The sequence below is a fragment of the Arachis duranensis genome, chromosome 1 (genome assembly GCF_000817695.3).
Source record: "Arachis duranensis cultivar V14167 chromosome 1, aradu.V14167.gnm2.J7QH, whole genome shotgun sequence".
Taxonomy (NCBI): Eukaryota; Viridiplantae; Streptophyta; class Magnoliopsida; order Fabales; family Fabaceae; genus Arachis; species Arachis duranensis.
The window spans coordinates 18395114-18422232 of NC_029772.3; the positions used below are offsets into that span (position 1 = coordinate 18395114).

Genomic DNA, 27119 nt, shown 5'->3' on the forward strand with positions numbered 1-27119 from the left:
GATTTTATTTCTTTGGGCCCTCCTATCCATTAATGCTCAAAGCATTGGATCCTTTTTACCCTTGCCTTTTGGTTTTAAGGGCTATTGGCTTTTTCTGCTTGCTTTTTCTTTTTCTTTTATATTTTTTTTTGCCATTTTTTTCGCAAGCTTTGTTCTTCACTGCTTTTTCTTGTTTCAAGAATCAATTTTTTTATTTTTCAGATCATCAATAATATTTCTCTTTTTCATCATTCTTTCAAGAGCCAACAATTATAACATTCATAAACAACAAGATCAAAAATATGCACTGTTTAAGCATTCATTTAGAAAACAAAAAGTATTGTCACCACATCAATATAATTAAACTAAATTCAAGGATGAATTCGAAACTCATGTACTTCTTGTTCTTTTGTATTAAAAATATTTTTCATTTAAGAGAGGTGAAGGATTCATGGAATTATTCATAGCCTTAAGACATAGTTGCTAAATACTAATGATCATGTAGTAAAGACACAAACATAGACAAACATATAGCATAAAAATCGAAAAACAGAGAAATAAGAACAAGGAATGAGTCCACCTTAGTGATGGTGGCGTCTTCTTCTTGAAGGACCAATGATGTCCTTGAGCTCCTCTATGTCTCTTCCTTTCCTTTGTTGCTCCTCCCTCAAAGCTCTTTGATCTTCTCTAATCTCATGGAGAATGATGGAGTGCTCTTGGTGCTCTACCCTTAATTGGTCCATGTTATAACTCAAGTCTTCTAGAGAAGTGTTGAGTTGTTCCCAATAGTTGTTTGGAGGAAAATGCATCACTTGAGGCATCTCAGGGATTTCTTGATGATGAGCTTCCTTATGCGTCTCTTGAGATCCATGAGTAGGCTCTCTTGTTTGCTCCATCCTCTTCTTAGTGATGGGCTTGTCCTCTTCAATGAGGATGTCTCCTTCTATGATAACTCCAGCTGAGTAGCATAGATGGCAAATGAGATGAGGAAAAGCTAGCCTTGCCAAGGTGGAGGGCTTTTCGGCTACTTTGTAGAGTTCTAGAGAGATAACTTCATGAACTTCTACTTCCTCTCCAATCATGATGCTATGGATCATGATGACTCGATCCATAGTAACTTCAAATCGGTTGCTAGTGGGGATGATGGAGCGTTGGATGAACTCCAACCATCCTCTAGCCATAGGCTTAAGGTCCGGTCTTCTCAATCGAACCGGCTTGCCTTTAGAGTCTCTTTTCCATTGAGCTCCTTCAACACATATTTCCATAAGGACTTGGTCCAACCTTTGATCAAAGTTGACCCTTCTAGTGTAGGGGCGTGCGTTTTTCTTGCATTATAGGCAAGTTGAACGCCAACCTTATATTTTCTGGACTGAAATCTAAGCATTTTCCCCGAACCATTGTATGATAATTCTTTGGATTCGGGTTCATACTTTGATCATGGTTCTTAGTGATCCATGCATTGGCATAGAACTCTTGAACCATTAATATTCCGACTTGTTGAATGGGGTTGGTCAGAACTTCCTAACCTCTTCTTTGGATCTCATGTCGGATCTCCGGATACTCATTTTTCTTGAGCATGAAAGGGACCTCAGGGATCACCTTCTTCTTGGCCACAACTTCATAGAAGTGGTCTTGATGTGCTTTTGAGATGAATCTCTCAATCTTCCATGACTCAGAGGTGGAAGCTTTTGTCTTCCCTTTCCTCTTTCTAGAGGTTTCTCTGGCCTTAGGTGCAATCAATGGTTATGGAAAAACAAAAAAGCTATGCTTTTACCACACCAAACTTAGAATATTTCTCGCTCTCGAGCAAAAGAAAGAATAGATGAAGAAGAGGATATGGAGGAGAGGGAGAGAGATTGTATTCGGCCGAGGGGGAGAAGAAAGGGTTGTGTTGTGTGAAAATGAAGAAGAATGGAGGGGTTTATATAGTGGAGGTAGAGGGGGTAGGTTCGGTTATTTAGGGTGGATTTGGGTGGGAAAGAGAATTTGAATTTGAAGGTAGGTGGGGTTTATGGGGAAGAGTGGATGGATGTGAGTGGTGAAGAGGTGATGGGGAAGAGAGATTGAGGTGATTGGTGAAGGGTTTTTGGGGAAGAGTGTTATTGGGTTGTGTGAAAAAGAGAGAGGGTGAGTTGAGGTAGGTAGGGATCCTGTGGGGTCCACAGATCCTGAGGTGTCAAGGATTTATCATTCCTGCACCAATTAGGCGTGTAAAATGCCCTCTGCTTGCAATCCTGGCGTTAACGCCAAATTGATGCTTGTTTCTGGCGTTAAACGCCAGCTCTATGCTTGTTTTGGGCGTTCAACGCCAGTCTGTAGCATGTTTCTGGCATTGAACGCCAGTTCCATGCTTGTTTCTGGCGTTTAACGCCAGCTCTCCTCAGGGTGTAATCCTGTCGTTTAAACGCCAGACTGCTGCTTGTTTTTGGCATTCAACGCCAGATTCATGCCCTGTTCTGGCGTTGAACGCCAACCAGATGCTCCTTACTGGCGTTTAAACGCCAATAAGCTCTTCCTCCAATGTGTGATTTTTCTTCTATTATTTTTTATTCTGTTTTTAATTTTAGTATTTGTTTTGTGACTCCACATGATCATGAACCTAATAAAATATAAAAGAACAATAAAAATATAAATAAATAAAAATTGGGTTGCCTCCCAATAAGCGCTTCTTTAATGTCAATAGCTTGACAGTGAGCTCTCATGGAGCTTCACAGATCATCAGAGCCTTGTTGAGACCTCCCAACACCAAACTTAGAGTTTGAATGTGGGGGCTTCTCAACACCAAACTTAGAGTTTGGTTGTGGCCTCCCAACACCAAACTTAGAGTTTGATTGTAGGGGCTTTGTTTGACTCTGTAATGAGAGAAGCTTATCGTGCCTCTTTTTCATGTTTACAGAGGGATACCCTTGGGCCTTAAACACAAGGTAGTCCCCATTCAATTAAAGGACTAATTCTCCTCTGTTAACATCAATCACAGCTCCTGCTGTGGCTAGGAAGGGTCTTCCAAGGATGATGCATTCATCCTCTTCCTTCCTAGTGTCTAAGATTATGAAATCAGCAGAGATGTAAAGGCCTTTAACCTTCACTAACACGTCCTCTACCATTCCATAAGCTTGTCTTATTGACTTGTCTGCCATCTCTAATGAGAAAGTGGCAGTTTGTACCTCAAAGATTTCAAGTTTCTCCATTACAGAGAGTGGCATAAGATTTATACCTGACCCAGGTCACACAGAGCCTTTTCAAAGGTCATGGTGCCCATGGTACAGGGTATTAAGAATTTACCAGGATCTTGTTTCTTTTGAGGTAAAGTTTGCTGAACTCATCTATCTAGTTCACTAATGAGTAAGGAAGGTGTATCTTCCCAAGTCTCATTACCAAACAACTTGGCATTCAGCTTCATGATAGCTCCTAGATATTGAGAAACTTGCTCTCCAGTTACATCTTCATCCTCTTCAGAGGAAGAATAGTTTTCAGAGCTCATAAATGGCAGAAGGAGGTTTAATGGAATCTCTATGGTTTCTATGTGAGCCTCAGATTCCTCTAGGTCCTCAATAGGGAACTCCTTCTTGTTTGGGAGACGTCCCATGAGGTCTTCCTCATTGGGATTCACGTCCTCCCCTTCCTCTCTAGGTTCGGCCATTTTGATTATGTCAATGGCCTTGCACTCTCTTTTTGGATTCTCTTCTGTATTGCTTGGGAGAGTACTAGGAGGAGTTTAAGTGATTTTCTTACTCAGCTGGCCCACTTGTGCCTCCAAATTTCTAATGGAGAACCTTGTTTCACTCATGAAACTTAAAGTGGCCTTAGACAGATCAGAGACTATGTTTGCTAAGCTAGAGGGGCTCTTCTCAGAATTCTCTGCCTATTGCTGAGAAGATGATGGAAAAGGCTTGCTATTGCTAAGCCTGTTTCTTCCACCATTATTAAAGCCTTGTTGAGGCTTTTGTTGATCCTTCCATGAGAAATTTAGATGATTTTTCCATGAGAAATTATAGGTGTTTCTATAAGGTTCACCCATGTAATTTACCTCTGCCATTGCAAGGTTCTCAAGATCATAAGCTTCTTCTTCAGAAGATGCCTCTTTAGTACTGTTGGATGCATTTTGCCATCTATTCAGACTTTGAGAAATCATGTTGACCTTCTGAGTCAACATTTTATTCTGAGCCAATATGGCATTCAGAGCATCAATTTCAAGAACTCCCTTCCTCTGAGGCATTCCATTACTCACAGAATTTCTCTAAGAAATGTACATAAATTGGTTATTTGCAACCATGTCAATAAGTTCTTGAGCTTCTGCAGCCATTTTCTTTAGGTGAATGGATCCACCTGCAGAATGGTCCAGTGACATCTTAGAGAACTCAGATAGACCATAATAGAATATATCCAAAATAGTCCACTCTGAAAGCATGTCAGATGGACACCTTTTGGTCATCTGCTTGTATCTTTCCCAAGCTTCATAGAGGAATTCACCATCTTTCTGTTTGAAGGTCTGAACATCCACTCTAAGCTTGCTCAGCTTTTGAGGAGGAAAGAACTTAGCCAAGAAGGCCGTGACCAGCTTATCCCAAGAGTCTAGGCTATCTTTAGGTTGTGAGTCCAACCGTGTTCTAGCTCTGTCTCTTACAACAAAAGGGAAAAGCATGAGCCTGTAGACTTCAGGATCTACTCCATTAGTCTTAATAGTCTCACAGATCTGCAAGAACTCAATTAAAAACTGATAGGAATCTTCTGATGGAAGTCCATGAAACTTGCAGTTCTGTTGCATTAGAGCAACTAGTTGAGGTTTCAGCTCAAAATTATTTGCTCCAATGGCAGGGATTGAGATGCTTCTTCCATCAAATTTGGAAGTAGGTGTAGTGTAGTCACCAAGCATCCTTCCTTTTCAAAAATTTCTGTAAGTTTGTCTCTGGATTGTTGTAATTTAGCTTCTCTTAGTTTCCTCTTCAGAGTCCTTTCAGGTTCAGGATCTGCTTCAACAAGAATATTCTTGTCCTTGCTCCTGCTCATATGAAAAAAAAGAAGGGAACAGAAAATAATAATATGGATCCTCTTTACCACAGTAGAGAGATTCCTTTATGTTAGTAGAAGAAGAAAAGAATAGAAGAAGGAAAAGAGGAAAATTCGAACTCAGAGAGGAAGAGGGGGTTCGAATTTTAGGATGAAGAGAAGTGTTAGTAATTAAATAAATAAATAGAAAGAGATGAGAGAGAGAATTTCGAAAATTAATTTTGAAAACGGGTTAGTGATTTTTGAAAATTAAGAGAAGAATTAAAATTTGAAACAATTAGTTAATTAAAAGAATTTTGAAAAAGAGGGAAGTGATTTTCGAAAATTAGAAAGAGAAAAGTAGTTAGGTGGTTTTGAAAAAGATAAGAAACAAACAAAAAGTCAATTAGTTAGTTGAAAAAGATTTGAAAATCAATTTTGAAAAGATAAGAAGTTAGAAAAGATTTTTTAATCAATTTTGAAAAAGATATGATTTGAAAAAGATATTTTGAAAAGATATGATTGAAAAAGATATTTTGGAAAAGATTTTATTTTTAAAACTAAAATTGATTACTTGACTAACAAGAACTAAAAGATATGACTCTAGAATTTAAAGATTGAACTTTTCTTAACAAGAAAGTAACAAACTTCAAATTTTTGAATCAATCACATTAATTGTTATTAAAGTTTTCGAAATTTTGAAATAAAGATAAGAAAAAGATTTTGAAAATAAATTTTAAAAATTTTTGAAAATAATAAAAAAAATGAAAAAGATTTTGAAAAAATAAGATTTTTAAAATTGAAAATTTGACTTGACTTATAAGAAATAGCTAAGTTTTAAAATTTTTTGACTAAGTCAACTTAAATTTTCGAAAATTATGAGAAAAATAAGAAAAAGATATTTTTTATTTTTGAATTTTTAATGAAGAGAGAGAAAAACAACAAAAATGACTCACAACATGAAAATTATGAATCAAAACACATGATGCATGCAAGAACACTATGAATGTCAAGATGAACACCAAGAACACTTTGAAAATTTTTCAAGAAAAGAAAAACATGCAAGACACCAAACTTAGAAATTATCAATGCTTAGACACTATGAATGCAAAAATGCATATGAAAAACAACAAAAAACACAAAACAAGAAAACATGAAGATTAAACAAGAAGACTTGTCAAGAACAACTTGAAGATCATGAAGAACATATGCATGAATTTTCAAAAAATGCTTAAATTTTTAAAAACATGCAATTGATACCAAACATAAAATTTGACTCAAGACTCAAACAAGAAACAAAAAATATTTTTTGATTTTTTTATTTTTTGATTTTATTAATTTTTTTGGTTTTTTTTTTTCGAAAATAATTTTTGGAAAAACGAAAACAAAGAAAATTTTTTTGAAAAAATATTTTTGAAAACTTTTTGAAAAGAAAATTACCTAATCTGAGCAACAAGATGAACCGTCAGTTGTCCAAACTCGAACAATCCCCGGCAACGGTGCCAAAAACTTGGTGTTGTTGCCGGAATCTTAAATAATCCCTGGCTCCAAACTCGAACAATCCCCGGCAACGGCGCCAAAAACTTGGTGCACGAAATTGTGATCATCAACAATGGCGCCAAAAACTTGGTAGCGCTCTCAAACATGAATCAAACTTTGTCACAACTCCGCACAACTAACCAGCAAGTGCACTGGGTCGTCCAAGTAATAAACCTTACGTGAGAAAGGGTCGATCATGTCGGAATATAATCCATTGATTCTTTTGCGTCTGTCACCACGCCCAACAATCGCAAGTTTGAAGCTCGTCACAGTCATTCAATCACTGAATCTTACTCGGAATACCACAGATAAGGTTTAGACTTTTTGGATTCTCAAGAATGGCCGCCAAAGGGTTCTAGCTTATACCCCAAAGATTCTGATTAAGGAATCCAAGAGATACACGCTCGGTCTAAGGTAGAACAGAAGTGGTTGTTAGTCACGCGTTCATAGGTGAGAATGATGATGAGTGTCACGGATCATCACATTCATCATGTTGAAGTGCAACGAATATCTTAGAACAAGAATAAGCTGAATTGAATAGAAAATAGTAGTGATTGCATTAAAACTCGAGGTACAGTAGAGCTCCACACCTTTAATCTATGGTGTGTAGAAACTCCCACCATTGAAAATACATAAGTGATGGTCTAGGCATGGCCGAATGGCCAGCCCCCCTTGAAGGTCTAAAATCGCATACACTGATTAAAGATCAATCAAAAGACGTCTAATACAATAGTAAAATGTCCTATTTATACTAGACTAGATACTAAGGTTTACAGAAATAAGTCTAAGTGCAGAAATCCACTTCCGGGACCCACTTTGGTGTGTGCTTGGGCTGAGCTTCAGCTTTACACGTGCAGAGGTTTCTCTTGGAGTTAAACGCCAAGTTGTAACGTCTGTTTGGCGTTTAACTCTGGTTTGTGACGTGTTTCTGGTGTTTTACTCCATAATACAGCATGAAACTGGCGTTGAACGCCAGTTTGCGTCGTCTAAGCTCGAAAAAAGTATGAATCATTATATATTGCTGGAAAGCCCTGGATATCTACTTTCCAACGCAGTTGAGAGCGTGCCATTTGGAGTTTTGTAGCTCCAAAAAATCCATTTCGAGTGCAGGGAGGTCAGAATCCAACAGCATCAGCAGTCCTTTTTCAGCCTGAATTAGATTTTTGCTCAGGTCCCTCAATTTCATCCAGAAAATACCTGAAATCATAGAAAAATACACAAACTCATAGTAAAGTCCAGAAATGTGAATTTTACATAAAAACTAATAAAAACATCCCTAAAAGTAGCTAGATCCTACTAAAAACTACCTAAAAACAATGCCAAAAAACGTATAAATTATCCGCTCATCAATCATTCCTAAGATTAGGGTCAAAAAGTTTAACCATATTAACATATTCACCTGATCATGAGAAAAAGAAGTTAACATGATAATTAGTCATGCTGCTTGACTTTATCTTTTGACACGTAAATATCAATGAAAAATAAAATAAGGAACACTAACCTTTTGCTGAAAGAAGAAAATGAGTGATTTTGATAGCCTTTCAATACTTTTGCAACTTTCCTTGCACAAGCTTGACAATGCATATCAACCTTAAGTACTATTTCTTCTGCTGGAGACTCTTCTTCTTTCTTTTCTTCATTCTTCTTCTCCTCTTCCTCTTTTTTGCTCTTTTCTTTCTTTTTCTCCTCCTCCTTCTTCTTCTCCTATAACACCAAAACACAAAACCTCATTTAATTTAAATTCATGTACCAAATGAAGAAATAGAAAAGAAAGAAACAAAATGAATGAAAGTAGAGTGTATAGAGAATTCTTACTTCACCCATTTCTATGGTTCTGCTTCAAAATTATTTGCAACTAAGAAATTAGAAATTTGAATAAAAACAGAAAGTACTTGACTTGAAATATATAAAATTTCACTAATTGGAGGAAGTTGCATGAGATAGAAACAAGTAAAACAAGTGATTGAATAAAAGCAAAAAAAGAATGAAGGGAAGTGAGAGGTGTTACGTTGAAGAAGAAGAGCCAAGCAGTAGATTCTCCCTAAGAGGCTGAAAAGAGATCCTGCCAAGGAACCTGACGACACAATTACCCTGAAGTATTTGCAATATTTGCATGGCAAGGATGAAAACAGCAATGTTTGCAACCACAAACATGGGCACAAGCCATGATATCCAATGAGTCTCTGGATCATAAGCAATGAATAAGACCACCACTGCATACAATCTTTGGCATTATGTTTTTCCCTTCCAACCGAGATATCACAAGAAAGAATCCACTTGCTATTGCCTCTTCATACAGTTCTCTTAACCATGCACCTTAAGCTATTGAATCTCTTATCACTAAGTATATGTACATAAAACCCTGCAATAATAATGCTTTAATTAGCAACAAGAACAAGTTCTTTAGTTCACACAATTCCACAAGTGTTGCTTACTTCTTTAGTTTGCTTAATTCATAGATCCAGTTTAACTACATATAGGTGGTTCAACTTTTTAATAAATATCATATACGAGGATAAAAATGATTTGGTGGAACTACACCTAACCAAAATAGGTGTAGTTCGATAATTTGGAGAGATAAATTACAGCAATAACCAAATAGAAATCCTACCAAACCACAAGACTAACAGAAAAGATGAAAATTCAATAAGTAAATAGAAATAAATAGAGCAATTAATATTATGAGCAATATTCATGAAGATTACTTAAATAATACACAATACTTTCCTTGCTTACTTGAAATCTGTAATTGAATTTTAAGTTAGTGCTCTACCTTTTCCTAATACTAAGCAAGAAATTGGTTTTTCTTTCTTTCTTTTAAGTTTTATTTTATCTAATCACATTATAAAAATGTGACAAACTAGTTAAGCTGAAGTAATTGATGAATTGATTATGCTAATTAGGTTTAACAAATGCAAATTCAGAATTTTATGATAAAAATAGTAGATACAAAAATTACAAAAATAAATATAATAATCAGAGAGAGACAAAGAAGAACTTACAAGAAGCTATGACGGCGACATGCTTTGGCATCGGGCTCACAGTGACGGCGACCGGTAAAGACATTGCAGCGACGAGTCTGTGGAAGAAGAAGAACTTACATGCAGATTCACAAATCACAATGAGAGAGAGAGAGAGAGAGAGAGAGAGAGAGAGAGAGAGAGAGAGAGGAACTCACATGAAAAGGATGGCGCGGCAGCGGGTTCGGCAGAGGAAAAGAAGAAGAAGAAGCTCTGCTCTCAGGCGGAGGAATAGAAGTAGAAGAAAAAGCTCTGCTCTCAGGCGGAGAAAAAGAAAAAGAAGAAGAAGCTCTGCTCTCAGGCGGAGGCCGACGGATTTTCTCAGGCACGGAGAAGAAGAAGCTCTGTTCTCTGCCTCTCTACGTGACTGTGATTCCGTCTCTTGTCTCTATTCTCAGGCGTTGGAGGAAAAGAAGAAGCCAAGTCTGAACTCTGATTCTATAAAGGTTTGGGGTTAAATTTGGGGGAAATGAGTGAACAGGGATGCGGGAAGCCAAATGCGGGAGTGATGTTTTGTTTATAAAAATCCACAGCTCTTGCGTCGATTTTAGTTAAAATAAAAATCAACACTCCAGTCGTCTATTTTATGTAATAAATCTATACCGTTCATTCACCTTAAAAAAGAGATCTCTATCGTCTAAATTTATCAACGGCAAAGGTTATCAAAATTTTAATTATTAAAATAGACAACAAGTTCGTCGATTTTAAAGAAAAAAATTTTTCATCCACTCTTTTGTCGATAATGCGACGATATAACGAAGAGGTTAGAAAGTTACCAAAAGTATAGACGACATCGTCGTCGATTTTAATATTTTATTTTTAATGATCTCTTTTTCATTTTATCGACGACAAGCCGTCGAAAATTATCGACGAAAAATTTGGCCATCTATTTTTGGCATCGATAATTACCATGTTTCTTGTAGATCCTTCTCTGTGTCACCACGCTGCACGCGTCTTCTTCTATTTCTTCTGCGTCACTTTACTGTACACGTCTTCCTCAGCATTTTGAACCACTATCTCTCTGACCGTTTGCCACCTACCCGGCAGTTTACCATCCTCCTTTCAGTTTGTCACTCTTCCAGCAGTTTTATCTGTATTTTTCTTTCAACAATTCTATCTGTGTTTCATTTCAATAATTTCAACTATTTTATTTTTGGCAATTTTTTTTAGTTTTTTTATTATGTTTTTTTTTTCAATAAATTTCACACTCAAGTTGATATTTAAAGTTGAGAAGTATATTAAAATAATGATAAATAGTTGAGAGTTAATAGTTAATAGATAAATATTTATAAAGTTAGTTGGTAATATCTTTATATATATATAACTTAATTTTTGTATCAAACAATAACAACATATACAATATCAGTTCTTCTGTTATCTTTTCTTAGATTTCTCTTAGATTTAACTATTTTAATTAAATTTTGATTGAAAATCGAAAATTTTAAATTTCTAATTTTACCGATTAATAATTAACGAGTTGAATTTTCAAAACCGTGAGTTTTCCTCGTTAAGGAGTTCGTAATGAAGGAAATTAGGGGGAAAATGAAACAAATTGGAGTGCACAGAGGATCTTAATCCTAAACTGGATAATCTGATAATAATCACAACAGCTAAAAAAAAGTAGTAATAAATTAATGATATGATACTAAAAAACTTGCATTGAATGCAGAAAATTATGAAAAGCTGTATAGACCAATGTCTTAACTATCAACAGTCAAACTACGATGGTTCCGCGTAATAAAAGAATCCTGTTTCATTACTCTTCCTAGCTAAGTAGCTAATATAATAATGCTATTTGTATATAATTTTATTTTTTTATATCTTTTTTATAATTAGTGGCCAGAGATAAATAAAATCTGGAGTATTGAGAACAAGAAAGACTAATTTAAGAAACTACACTAGCCAATTAAACTAGTCTGATCTGAATTGGCATTTTGTGCGTGTATGTATAATTATAATGTAAAATGTACACATTATTTGTGTTGTCATTATTAAATTAGATATTAGATGAGATATAAATTTTACTTGAATTTAAATGTTTTAAAGTAGATAAAAAGAAGATATTCATTTGGTAATTTACTGTAAGTTAGATGTGATCCAAAAATAAAAGTAGATTTATTTTTCGTAGTTGTAGAACATAGATTTATAGATATACGAAGTTGTATTAGTTTTTTTTTTCATCTTCACGAAATTAGATTACAGCTATAAAAAATTCTGTCGCTCAAGTCAATAATAATCTAAAAGATATAAGAATTAGGATAAATAATATATCTTGTACATATGTTGAATCATTTATTTACTGTATTTAAAATATCAAATAAAAAAGAATCTAAATATTTCCATAAAAAATATATACAAAATTTTATATGAATACAATTCAAATTATATTTTTTTATTGTCCAGTATACTCCAAAAAGAATATTTTGGGTCAACCACAACTTTAAGTCAAATCTAAAATCCAAACTGTAACAAGATAGTAAAAGTAGATTTGGCCTCTTTTCATCATTATCACATGTGCATAGTCACCTACTTAGAACATGAAAATTGATGAAATTCTTTAATAATTAACCTGAGTTTATTTTTATTGGTTTTTTTGTTTTAGCAAAGACAATAAAATTAATTAGAAATTATTCTTATTGAGTACATACAAAAACAAAATACTATACTATATATATGAACTCAAGTACAATTTAATCCGTGAGCACCCATAGAATATGATTTCAAAGGGAGTTGATAACTTGATAATGACTAAAACTACTCTATTATTAACGGGGTGTAGGATAGGACCCCATTGCAACGAAAGTGTCACTCGAAAAGAACACTTTTACTATTATTTGTTTAATTTTGTCGCCAAGGCATAGGGAGAAGCCAAGGATAGTAACATTAACAACGTGCATGCCAGACCAGATTCTTCTCGATCGTGCTTAACATTTTAGCAGCCACTTGCTTTTTTGAAAAAGAAAACACGACCGATATATAAAAGAAACGAAATCATGTATTGTATATTTAGCAACCTTTCAACCAGTAAGAACAATATACCCATTTGGCTTGCTTATTTATATATTTAGGTTCAATTATTTGAGTATATTTTCACTATTGATGTGGAAAACAATACACGCAACCTCTTATTTAAATTACAGGTGAAAAATTAATTTTATATTTGTAATTCTCGACTAATATAATATAAAGTTCTCTAGCTACTTATATTACTTGTCAAAATTTCTTTGAATAATAAAGAATATTTTTCTTTTCATTGCGTTACAATTCTTTAAATATGTTTAAAGTGAATTGTGATGCAAACCTTAAGATTAAGAATGATCGAAAAGATTTTAGGTGTTTTTCAAAATGATTTGGATAATTAATTGTTGAACTACTCAGCTTTTATTCTTGAAAATAACATTCTTAGGTGTAAAATTTTTGCTATTTGACGTGGTCTCTTCACTACAACAGAAGTAGAAGTTAGCGGCGACAAATTTAGATTAGTTTAAAAAAATGCCATTATCTGATGATTTTGGGACAATTGCTATAACGGTTTAGTTCCCCAACCACCATATCGTTCAATTTATGACAGATTTGGAATAAACTGTCAAAATTATCATCTATTCTATTTATTAGATAAAGAGAAAAAAAATCCAATCTTCATTTTCATTTTCTTTGTTACATCTAGCGAAAATCCCCATTCTTCTTCATCTCCATCTCAATCGAAGGATACCTGGGCTTCTTTTTCTCCCTTTTCTCGAATGGCATCATCACGGCCTTTTCTGTCGAAATTGGTTGACCTGGACCTCACAATCGTCTCAGCCAAGCACCCCAAAAATGTGAACTGGAAGAACGGTGTTCTCAAACCCTACGACGTGTTCTGGGTCGGCCCTAATCGCCGATTGGCCACTAAATCTGACTCCATAAACCCGTCTAGAGCAAAGAGTGTAGGAGCAGATGTGGAGGTATTTGGTCAATTTTCACTCTTATTTCTGTAAAATGCAACTGTTAAAAACAAGAGACTAAACTAGAGAAAGAATTTGTATATTATTGAGTGTATTGTCTATTCAAGTTTTGTGGAATGATACAATATAGAAGGATATTTATAGGTGCAAAGAGAATCGAAATAATAAAGACGTAATCTCCTATAATAAATATTCAGATATACTAAATAATACTAATTGATCCTAATTGATCCTAATTATATTCTAACATCCTTCCTCAAACTCAAGTGAAAACTTGAGTTTGAAACTTATTTAAAACAACGAAATAAAGAGAAAAAAACTGCATAAACTGATAAAACGGGTGCAGACAGAACTGCCGGAAGGAAGCGCAGATAGAACTGCCGCTTGTCTGAATGAAGTGCAGATAGAACTGCCGCTAGTCTGAAGGGAGCGCAAACAGAACTGCCGCTTGTCTGAAGGAAGCGCAGACGAAACTGCCGCTTGTCTGAAGGAACCGCGGATGGACTGCCGCTATCTGACGAAAGTGCAGACGGAACTGCCGAAAAGAAACGCAGACGGAACTGCCACAAGGAAACACAGACGAAACACAGACGGAACTGCCACGAGAAAACACAGATGGAACTACCATGAGAGAACACAAACAGAACTACCATGAGAGAACGCAGATGGAACTGCCACGAGAGAACGCAAATAAAAATGCCACGAGAGAACGCAAACGGAACTATCAAAAGAGAGTGAAAACTATATGATTTCTTCATGAGAATAGGTAAGCAGCGAATGACAATGGTGTTTGATCATTCGACTCGAAAAAAAAAACCAAGACAGAGAGAATAAACTAATCGGTGAGGTGAAAAAGTATCAAAGGAGTGATAAAAGGAAGGGGAAAATGGCATAGAAAAAAAAGTGTAAAAGCTACGGTGATTTCACCGCAAGGAAAACAACTTCTCCTCTTCAAGGAGGATGCCATGGCTCTGATACCATGTTAGAAATAAGAGACTAAACTAGAGAAAGGATTTGTATATTATTGAGTGTATTGTCTATTCAAGTTGTGTGGAATGATACAATATAGAAGGATATCTATAGGTGCAAAGAGAATCGAAATAATAAAGACGTAATCTCCTATAATAAATATTTAGATATACTAAATAATACTAATTGATCCTAATTATATTCTAACAGCAACAATCTGTAAGTATTTGATTTTATTGATACATGCAAATATTACGCTTCTTAGGTTGCTGATGGAGAAGGGTTACCCTTCAATGTGATGCAGAATTAATTTGGATGTGGAAGGATCAGATCGAGGCATTTAACTCATCGTTCGACGTGGTTTTGGAAATGGATGTGGTTTACATCGAGGAGTCAATACAACACTTGATTTCCGCCATGAAAACCCCGGTGTCCAAAGACGGCATCGTGTTGCTTGGGTACCAGGTGAGGTCTCCGGAGGCGCACAAGAAGTTCTGGGAGATGTGTGATGAGGTTTTTGATATCGAAAGGGTCCCTTGTGACCACCTGCATCCTGAATATGCGTATGAGGAGACTGATATTTTTCTCTTGCAGAAGAAGAAGAAGAAGTGATTTCGGTAAGCTTTATAAATGAATTTTTAGAAATGCTTGAACTTGTTCACTCCTATGTCCTCCAAATTGAATTTACTAGTTGAGTCTTACCAAGTTTTGTATACATTAGGAACTCATTGCAGATAGATTATTTTAATAGGGTAATTAACAAAGTTTTACAATTCCCTTATAGGTCTTAGTAATAAGTAAATCTTAGACCTTGGGGATGTTCCACAACTAGATTCCAGAGATAGTGTTGTTAAAGCTTTTCTAGCTCTCAAGGAAAAGGTTAAAGCAGATTGTGGTGGAACTAACCATATAACTACTCTTAAGCTTGTGAAATTGTTAGTAGTTTCAGCATGGAAAGAGATTTTGATCACTGCATTTCTTGCATTGCTGAACACTTTTGCTTCTTATGTTGGTTCTTATCTTATTGATACTTTTATTCAATTTCTTGATGGAAAACAACTCTATGAAAATCAAGGCTATGTTTTAGTTTCTGCATTTTTTGTAGCAACGATTGTTGAATGTCTTTCACAAAGGCATTGGTTCTTTAAGTTGCAGCAAATTGGAATTCGAATCAGAGCACTGCTTGTGACAATGATCTATACAAATCATTAACCCTTTCTTGTCAATAAAAAAAGGGACATACTTAAGGGGAGACAATCAACTTAATGATGGTTAATGCTGAAAGAAAAGGTGTTTTCAGTTGGTACATGCATGATTTATGGCTAGTAATATTGCAAGTTTCATTAGCATTATTGATTTTGTATAAGAATCTTGGCATTGCTTGAATGCTGCATTTTTTGCAACAGTTTTTGTAAATGTTGGCAAATGTCCCTTTAGGATCATTGCAAGAGAAGTTCCAAAACAAAGTTGATGAAATCAAAAGATACAAGAATGAAGGCAACATTAGAGGTTCTTAGGAACATGAGGATTCTCAAATTACAAGGATAGATGGGAAATAAAATTTCTAACTAAGATAACACAACTCAGAAAGACTAAACAAATGTGGCTAAAAAAATTCGTTTACACTTTAGCCATGACCACATTTGTGTTTTGGGGTGCTCCAACATTTGTTTCTGTTGTTACTTTTGGCACCTGTATGCTTGTAGGGATATGTTGCTCAATCACCATAGATGCAAAGTGAGAAAATTGAAGATAATCAAACTGAAGCTGCAGCAAAAGAAGGTAGCAATTCAAGTTCTTCATCTTCTACGTTCCATGATGCAAATGAGAATAAAGCAGATTAGGGAACCCAAAGTGGTTCTTGTCTATCTCCAAGGCTCCTTTTCATGCAAGAAGAGGTTGGTTTTCACTCCCTTTAACATGATTCACCTGCTTTTATATGATTTACTTTCCTATCTTTTTCGTTTGGGCATATCTTAGTGCATAGACTAATTGTATTCTATAAAATGTTCATTATTCAACCATTCATGGATGTTCCAATGTTTGCTTCCTTATTCCGTTGTAGTAAAGTTACTTATTTCATAAATCTTTCATTCTACCCAATAAATTACATTCTCTATAAGAATATAAATAAAATGTATCACTAACTATAAACTAAAAGATGTGCATTTAATTACATTCAGCTACGGGTCTTCTAGTATGCCCAAGTTGATGTAAGAAATAGAACATGGTCCTAAGTGCTTAGTTTCTTTCATATTTGTTACAATCTTACAATATCGCTATATTAGGCATGTGGCAGTTCCTTGATAGCCAATATATTTGTTTGTAATGAATGATTCTTGGGTTATGCTAATGTTAGACTTCACAAATGCTTTATCCAAGAATATGACACTGTTACATTATTGGGCCATGTATGATAGGTTACAAGGAGACACAGGCGATACCATCACAAATGTATATGGTTGTTTCATCCTTTGAACTAAAGAGGCCCAAATGATGCTTATTGAACTACAAGCGGAGGTGACGGCCGAGAAATTAAGAAGGAAGGCAGTAAAGGATGAAGTAGCAGCAGAGAAATTAGGATATATGTGATAGTTTATTTTTCAGTATATGTTTAGTTTAAGTTAACTATGCAGCATTTTTTATTAGCCAAATACTTTACTTTTTTTGTAACTATTGAAATACTTTATTGATATTAAAATAAATATGTTAGTTTGTTTCGTAGTTAAATATTCATGAGTTTTCGGCATCAATCTAGACTTTTAGAGAATATCGATAAGATTTTTAAAATAAAAAAACTCCAAAAAAATATCCCCAGGTTAATAAACGAAATCAAACTAAAATATTATATTTAAAAAAAATAGGAGCTACAAATAGCAGCAGTTTTAAACCGTCGCAAATAAATTTTATAAAAAACGCTATAGCAAATCGCAGCGGTTAAAGAGCCTCGCAAATTTGTAGAAGAAATCACTCTTGATAATCTAGCGGCGGTTTACTAATCAAGCCGATGTAAAATAACTTATTTGTGGCGGTTATGCCAGCGGTTGCTGAAAAATGCCGCCTGCACCTTTATGCACTGCGGCTGTCGTTTCGCTGGCATTCTGTTTATAGACGGTTTAAAACCGTCGTAAATCGGCAAATAAACCGCCACAATTATCCGTTCCTCTTGTAGTACTTATTGACTTGGAAGCATAGTTGCAGACATAGTAGTTAGAATTTCGATTTAACTCTTAAAATCTTTTGATTTTTTGATTTGACGATTTGAATTTGGTTACGATTTCACATTTACGTAGTTAATTTAGTTTTTTCAATTTCACGTAAATTCTCGATTTTCTCTATTTTACAGGGATGTCATCTGCGAGATGGAACAGTCTAAAAATTTTTCTTCTAATTTAACAGGAAAAATCTCTGATGTTTAATTTAAAAAAAATAAAGACTTACTCATAAAGATTAAAGATTTATTAAGAAAAATTAGACTGCAAATGTAACGCTTATTCAGCGCACATGTTGCTGTGAATTTTATGATGAAACAAGCTGTTTAAAATTATTTTTCTCGAATAGAGTACAATGACTTTATCCTTAAAATGAGTTAGATATTATTGTTCAATACAAAAAAAGGGATAAGTATTATTTTGGTCCCTAAAGTTTAGGGTCAAAATTAAATTCGTCCCTAATCTTATTTTGATTTAAAATCGTCCCCAACATTTTACTAGTAAAAATATTATTGTCAAATTAGATTTTTCACTAGTAAATGCGTTGGTAATATTTGGAGGGAAGAACGGAAAATTTAGTGCGTTTTGTATCGTTGGATTATCTGCAGATAAATCCACCGAAAAATCTCACTTAATGAAACACTGCGCTTTGTTGCGTGCGATGGGGTTACTGATGATTGGATTTTTGACGGTTTAGAATTTCACTAATGAAATCTCATTGTAAAGTATAGTTTCTAAACCAAACAATAATCCTTTCATACAAAAAGTTGTTTGTCACTAGTACAAACCCCTAAAATTTATAAACCGAAGTATTTAAACCTCGGGTCGTTCTCCCTAGGAATTACAATAAAGTGTCTTGTTATTGGTTGTGAGTTATATTTGGGGTTTTTAAGATTTTAAACAAGAAATATAAATGGCAATGAAAATAAACTAACAACTATAAAAGGCTCTTGGTAAGGTATGAAAATTAGAAGTCCTATCCTAGTTATCCTATAACTCAAGAGTCACTAATTACTCTACCTAGGTCAAGAGGAACAAAACCTACCCTAAAATCCAACCAAGCATTTTATCAAACACTTGGAAGGCATATAAGAAAAGCATAGTAAATTGATAACAAGAATAAAATCTAACAACAATTATTGCAAAGAATTAACAACAACAATCAAGGAAATCACAATTATCATGAATTACCTCAAATTGCATAATTGAAAGGAAACAAAGGAACAACAATCTATCCAAAACAAAATGAAGAATTACAATTATTAAAGCACATAACTAGAAAGAGGAGGCGGAGAAGATTAAGAATTGGTAAAGGAAAAGTGAATCAAAGCATGAATTAAACCTAGATCTAAGAAGAGAGATTAACCTAAACCTAATCCTAATTCTAGAGAGAAGTGAGAGCTTCTCTCTCTAAAACTAACTCTAAACTAATCCTAATTATGCTATATGATTCCAAGATATCCTCCCCCTTCAATCCTTGATCCTTTTATTCCTTTCTATCAGCAATTGGCGCCAAAATGGGTTCAGAAACCCTTCCAAATCGCCAGGCACGTGTTGCTTTAATGAAGTCATGTGCGGTCATCGACGCGTGCGCGCACGGTACGCGTGCGCGTCCCTGGCCGATTTTGCAATGTTCGCGCGGGCGCCTTGTGCGCGTGCGCGTGCTTGGCCGAGATCAATTCTTTGTCTTTTGTGCTTCTCTCCACTTGCATGCTTCTTTCCTTGCTCCTTTGATCTATGTCTAGCCTATTTCAACCTGAGATTACTAGCAAACATATCAAGGCATCTTATGGAATCAAAGAGGAATTATAATTCATCAAAACAAGGCTTAAAAGGCATGTTTTCACACTTAAGCACAAACACGGGAGAGATAACAAAACCATGCTAATTCATAGGTTAAATGTGAGAAAAGGTCATCAAAATACTCTAAATTCAATATAAGATAAACCGTCAAATTGGGGTTTATCAGTTACCGTCAGATTGATCCATTGGAAAATCCAATGATAAAATTATCCCTAAATTAGAATGACGCACCATCTCCCTCTCATTTCGGAAGACAACTCTCTCTCTCTCTCTCTCTCTCTCTCTCTCTCTCTCCACACCCCCAAACCACCTCCGGCAACCCTTCTGCCAGCACCAGCCACCACCACCAACCTTCAAAGATTGCGTGGATTGGTTGCTGCCACCACCAACTTACATTGCGTGGAACGCTGTCGTGCCACCACCGATTTCGTCGCTTCTCGTCGGAGTTGCCTCCTTCCTCTATCTGGGTAGGTTGCCCTCTTCCTTCTTTATACTGTTTCCTATTTTACATTTGTATTTTTTAAAGGTTTAATTACTCTGTTAGTTCCTATAGTTTTGTGAAATTTTTAATCAGGTCCCTATACTTTTTTTCTTTTAATTGAGTCCCTACACATTAATTTTTTTTAATTTGGTCCCTATTAACATTAAACGTAAAAAAAACGTTAATGAAGTGTGAAATTACTTGTATAGCCCTATCTTCCACCTATAAACACTTCATATTTCTGATTTCTCTTCTTCCCCATTTTCCTTCTTCCTAGTTTTCCTCTTCCACAATACGGCCCAAAGCTTTCTCATAATACAGCTCAACATTCAATGCAGCTAAAGCTTTCTCAAAAATGCAACCCAACCTACAGCATCCAATTAATTTTTTCATCAATCCAATATCATTTTACCATTTTATCATTTTATAAAACTCACTTGCACAAGAACAAATGATGAACAACGAAGTTCAATCAACTTAAGGATCTTCACCCTCTGTTCGTTACAGTGAACAGACATTCAACAACTTCTGCATATGATACTTACCAAAAGGATTCATCAACAGTTCCATAAAATGAGCAGGTATCATACTGGGGTAATAAATGGGAAACTTTTGAGGTAGTCAAACAAAGAAGCAAATGACCACTTTTCTCATTCAACCATGAAAGTACCAAAAATAATATAAATCATTACTGAAACACGCCATGAGACAAAGAATTCACAAATGCCTAAGGAAAAAATCATATTCCCTTATTAGAAGTATGAAAGTACCAAAAACCTTACATTTCTCTATGTAAAAACCTAGCACTTGCAAAATTCATCATGTATTATATAGTTCACCAACCTCGAAAACTAAGAGTTCTACATAGCTTCAGCCATTTTTCACTTATAAGTTATAACACCACTTAATATGTATAATCACTGTTCATACCATGTAGCGGTCTCTTTGTTGTATTCAGTCAACAAGATAGAAAGCTGAAATTGACAACTTTTCACTTTGAGCTGATGAGCTCAATGCAAATTTTCTTAGTAAAAATAAATAAAAAGAAACACATGAATAATTGATACATAGATAAAAAAGAAGAATAATATAATTTAAAAGTATGACATCAACCAATAATCTGAATTTGAACCTGAAATTTTTAATTCAAACCATCAACTGCGTCTAAAACTGATGCCTGTAGAGGCGTTCTAAAAGATTGACATGAACCCTTTTTTTTACTAAAAAGCATGCCCATAACATCCAATATAATTTAGAAGTTTAGAAGTTTAATTAAAGCAAAAACAGCAAAACCAAAAACAACAGATCTTCCTAAAGATCTTAAAATAAACACCAGGCGAAGTGTGGTGCGGCGGCGTCGCCCAGCGAAGCACAGCGAGGGAGCGCGACGAAAGCCACGGAAGCCGTGGACGAACAATGCAGAGCAGAGCACAATAGATGCATGAACAACACAGAGCAGTGCAGCACAGACCAAGGACAACAGACCACAACGGACGCTTACGCCGCCTAGGACAATGACGATGACGGCGATGGATAGCAGAGGAGAAACACCACTGACTTTAGAGAAAAAGCACTGGCTAGGGTTCTTTGATTTTGGGACAAAATGTCAAGGGTAGTTTTGGTATTTTGAAAAAATGGAAGTGGTTTAATTAGCTAATTTAGCCTAATTATGAGAATATTCGATTTTTTTAATAGAATATTCTGTTATTCCAAACAGTTTTGTCACGGTAGGGGCTAAATTGAAAAAAAAATTAACGTTTAAGGGCTCAATTGAAAAGAAAAAAGTATAAGGACCTAATTGAAAATTTGGTGAAACTATAGGGACCAATAGAGTAATTAAACCTTTTTTAAACTAAAACCCTAAATGTATAAATGCAGCCCTCTAAGTTGGTTACTGTTGTTGTCGTTGCCATTGCGCCGTACATGCTGCCACGACCATGTTGGAGAAGTTTTTTGCGCCACCATTGTCTCTAGGTAACTCACTCACTAAGAAATTTAGAGTAGTTAAACCTTAAATTCTAATTTATGTATTTTGAATTTGTTATGTGTTAGAAAATATACAATTAGGATGACAATTACTAAGTTATAAGTTGTTAATTTTTCTCGTGAATAACATGAATAGAAAAAAATAACATTGTTTGTTATTTTTTATTATAAAGTAATATAATATTTCTAATTAGTTTTTAGTTTAAAACATAAGATTAGTTACAAATTTTTCATGTTTAATTTTGATAAAAGTAAATAGACATTTAGAGTTATTAATTTTTTCATTTCACTTGCTTTATTAATTTTTAGGTTAAACTTTTTAAGTTTTGATTATTAGTTTATAGATTTTACTAACTTCACTTCTATTTTAGGATTTTTTTCAAAGTTGTGTAGTTTTAATCGTGGGTTGTTCATGTAGTACTTAGGTTGATTTTCTATCTTTAAATGTGCTGTGTTGTTTATGTTTTATGTTGGACTTACTATAGAATTTTAGGATGAAAGTGGGAGAAGGTTGCATAGTAGCACTTTCTTGAAATCCTTGTTTGCTGCAAAATTGTGGAGTAATAAAGGATTTTTGCACTAGAATGACTAGGATTTAATGTTTTATTGAATGTCTGTTTGTTCTAATTTATGCCTGTAGCTGCTTTCTCTGTGAAAAGCTAAGTGAAAATTTATTTGGTGGATGTCTTTGAATTAAGGATAAGTTCTTTCGAATCTTTATTTAAATTGTTTAAAATATGTTTAGTTTGTAAGAAAATGATAATTGAATTTGGTGGAAGATTCTAATTATAGAAGAAATTCTGCTGAATTTTCTAAAAATTTTAATAAGTTATATTGTTGGTTGAGTTCTAGAATTTTTGTGGCAAAATAATTCCAAGTCATCGTCTGTGAATATATGATAGGGATAACGGTGAACCATGAGATTAAAACGTGAGTTCTTTGAGGGGGTTGATGATTTTGTTGTGTGTGTCTTTAATATAGAACCATTTGGTAAGGTTCTGCTACATCACTCAACAATTTTTCACATTGGTTCAGAGAATACGTTAGAGTGCATCTAATTGATACAACAAAATAAGAAATTGGTTGCACTTAGTTGAGACTTAATAAATAAGGGCACAAGCTACTCGATATACAATGTTAATGGATATCGATTCTATTCTTTATAATGATCGGTGAAAAAAATAGATAACATCGAAGTCTAAGTTTGTGGGGATACGGGTGGTGGTCATTCTAATTAGCATGGTATGTTGAACAAATAATTCAATTAAAGTATTTTTGTGGTACTACGTATAAGGTGTGCGTGTTTAAATGTGAATGGTATGATCCAAGTTTGTGACTAAGAACACGAAAGTCCAAGGATTGCAATATCACTGAAGTAAATGTGATCAGGAAATATAGGTATTACGATTCTTTTATTCTACCTCAAAATGCACGACAAATATACTAGTTGCCTTATCTGGGGTCATGCAAGTCTAGTTGAGTATTTGTGGTTAAGACTAAGTTAAGAAGTCGCATCGAGTCTATTGGAAAGAGGGTTAGGAACCTTCCCAAATTGATGATTCAATTTCTTCAAAAATAGTGGTCGATACTGGTGAACTAATCACCCTTAGGTCGGCTGTTATGGATGATGATATCATTAACCTTTGGGTAAATGACGAGACACTACCACTAGAGCTGAGGATGATGATGTTCAAGAAGAAGAGAGGGTTGATAGAGACGAAGAGGAAGAAAACAAATTCGATGATTAGAAAATTACCTCGGAAGAGGATAATGAACCAGAGGAAGAAGATGATGAATCTGAATAAGGTTAACCTAAATATAGTTTAGCTAGCTTGTTGTATGTTTAAACCTTATTTTAGTAAGATCATATAATTACAATGCAAACTAGCCTTAATTCTATCTTATGTATTTCTTTTTGAACATTGTTTCATGTAGGGATGATGACAAGTTGACGTGTCATGAGCAGACCTTGTTTTGATTACGACAATGATGACTATCAAGCATTAGGGCTTTGTTTTGATTAGTTTGGGAGCATTTTGTTCCTTCGTGTTTTTATTCTATATATTTGATATTTTCACATCATATATAAATCCTTGTTTTAGATAAAGAGGGAAATACCAAATCAGTACTCGAAGGATTCTGACGCTGATAAAATAGTACTTGATCTTTGTTATTGACAAAATAATTCCCGAAAGATTTTAAAATTTGACAAAAATGACCAACCGTCAGTAGAGTTACCTGGAGTCAAAGTTTAGAGATAATGTGTCAGTTAATAATTATAATAATTACAAAATTTACTCACTTTTAATTTTTATAATTTTAAAACATTCCAATTTCAATTTTCTAAAAACCCTAATCCCCTTTCTTCTGAAACCTCATCTCTTCCCCTTTCTCATCATCATCCACCAATTTTCTTCTTCTTTCCCAATAAAATCCTCTTCATTTCCATCCATTGCCGCCTCTACCTTCCTCCTTCTTACTCTTCTAACCAAAAATGTTTCTCTGATACTCAACCCATTCTTCTTAAGAATCCACCCCTTTTTTAATTTCTCATTTTTTGTCCACATCGTAGCAACCAAGCCTATACTCAGAATTCTCATCAACACAACTCACAAACGGATCTGCGTTGATGGCACCACCAACACCAATACTAATGGACCCTCCATGATTCAGATCGTAACCAAACTCCAAGTTGAGGTTCAGAGTCCTTGCCTAGTTATTCATGTTGTTGTTGTGGCATCACCATATTGATACAGAGGAGGAGAAATGTTTGGAATAATGTTGCGAGATTGTTGAATGGAGTGTTTGTCATCCTCGTTGGGGGAAGTTCACTTTAGCTTTCTTTCCGTGAATCTTACGACCTTCTCTGTCATAGGCTCTAGCGGCTTCTTTGGTGGTGTTGAAGGTTCCAACCCAAACGCGAACACCTTTTCTTGGATTGCAAATCTCCGCCGCCCATTTTCCCTCTTCACAAGCCTTTCCAATCGCAAACTGAACTATTGTCTTAAGAACATACGGTCTTCCATTAGATGCCTCTGTAGCAGATCCCACAACCTCTGCCGCTATTATCACCACCACCACCACCACCACAACTACAACAACAGAGTCTCATTAACCATCACCTAATTCCCAAAAATGGCATCGTTGAGAGGAGAAAGAAGAAGAAAAAAGGAGATTAGGGTTTTAGAAAATGATAATGATTTAGTAAAAGAGATGAGAGTTTTAGAAAAAAAAAGGATTAGAGTTTTTTTAAAAGTTAAAATCGGAGTTTTTCTAAATTATAAAAATGAAAAGTGTATAAATTTTAACTGACACGTCACCTCTATACCTGAACTTCAGGTCCCTCAATTAACAGTTGGTCACTTTTGTCAAATTTTGAAATCTTTCGAGGATCATTTTGTCAATAACGAAGATCAAGTACCATTTTGTCAGCGTCAAAATCTTTTGAATACTGATTTGGTATTTATCTCTTAGATAAATTACTAATTTATTGTTTACTAATTGGTAATTGACTATCAATAGTTAACTATCGGGGTCTATTATAGATAAAAAAATAAAAAAAATTGATGCTACCGTCGACGATAAAGATCATCCAGTTTAATAAAAATAAAAAATAAATCTACCATCAGATTTTTCAACAGTAACGCAATGCGAAGTCGCAACGTTTGACGCCAAATTTATTGTCGGATAATTTACAATGGTAATTGGTCTAAGATTTTCGTAACATTAACATTATATTCCGACACTAATTCTGCTGCAATTTACCATATGAAAAATAAATTTGCTGGTAATCGATTACCGGCGAGGTTTATATCATCGGATATCATCCGACGTAAAATTTAATGGTAATCAATTTACCGACAGATCATTTTTGTTATTCCACTGATAAATTTGACGGTATTCAAAATTTTTTATGTAATGAACATGTATCAAAGCATCAGATGATAAGTATCTTTTAATAATTTTACTAACCATTTGTTATAAAAAGTTATATTGTACTTGAACATTATTTTGTTTCTCTTTTTGGCCTGGTTATTTTGTTGGTATTTTTTTTATTATTTTACATATATTCATAACACATCCAAAATAATAAGATAATATACAAAATATTTTTTATACACATAAAAAATTTGTTTAAATTTGTGTTTATATTTTTTTAACATAAATAATTTTTAACACATTTAAAATAATAAGATAACACACAAAATACTTTTAGTATACATCTAAAATTCGTTCAAATTTGTGATTTTTTTTATAATAAATAATTTTTTAACATATCTAAAGTTATAAAATTTTTTACTAAATAATTTCTTAGCACATCCAAAATTCATCAGAAAATAATTCGTGTTTATTATTTTAGTTAAAGAATTATATACCAACTTTAGAATTGAAAAAAATTAATTTTGATAGTATTATTTTTATTTTAATTTTAGTTTAGTTAGAGTTTAATTTTGTTTGTTATTTTATTTCGTTAGGTTTAAATTTAAATTTAAATATTTTTGTTTTAAGGAGATTTAATTTTAAATATATAAAAAATTNCCGTAAAGTGTAGCCTTTCTCTTTTCTTTTTGCTTCCAAATTTGTCTACAACCCTTTGTCGAATTGGGAGTACAGTATAGGATTAAAGGCCCCATGTCTGTGTGCAAACTCGTCAAGGCACTTGATTTGACAAATGTTTCATATTTGAGCAGTTTTTGTTTGAATGGGACGAGGGCGGCCATACACAGTGCCAACCACAATAGTGCCCCTTTCCTTGCGGCTAGTAAGTTTATTTGAATTACCTAAATTTTGAATTTTTATTTAAAAGAATAAAATATTATCTTTTGTTTTTAACCCTTCTGATTCATCAAACCATCAACATCACAGCTTGAACAGCTTAGGGTATGAGATTTTCTTCAGTTTCACTTATAAAATAAACGGTGAATGATCACATTTTATTTTTTAAAATAAAATTTAAAATTTAAAAAATTTAAATCTTAATCGTCTACCGTCTTTTATTAGATATAATTTTTTGTATACATATTTCATAATCTAGGTATAAATAAAAAAATATTGATACGTAAAGAGCATATTAAATATATTTTTAGGAGCAATGAATATAATTTTTTATTTGTTGAAGTAAAAAGTGAAGCTAAAAGATTCTAGAGTTTGTATTTTCAATTTTATTTTTGGAGATGCAAAATAAAAAAATAAGAAATTT

At 34.2% G+C, this 27119-nt stretch overlaps 1 non-coding gene and 1 pseudogene across 1 annotated transcript; both read left to right on the forward strand.

Annotated features, from left to right (window-relative positions):
• Window positions 1-4385: 4385 nt before the first annotated feature.
• Window positions 4386-4489, forward strand: LOC127743077 (small nucleolar RNA R71). Its single transcript, XR_008004383.1, has one exon. It is a non-coding gene; the product is annotated as a small nucleolar RNA R71 (small nucleolar RNA).
• A 10263-nt stretch (window positions 4490-14752) lies between these two features.
• On the forward strand, window positions 14753-16178 carry LOC107481697 (ABC transporter C family member 3-like; annotated as a pseudogene).
• The last annotated feature ends 10941 nt before the right edge of the window (window positions 16179-27119 follow it).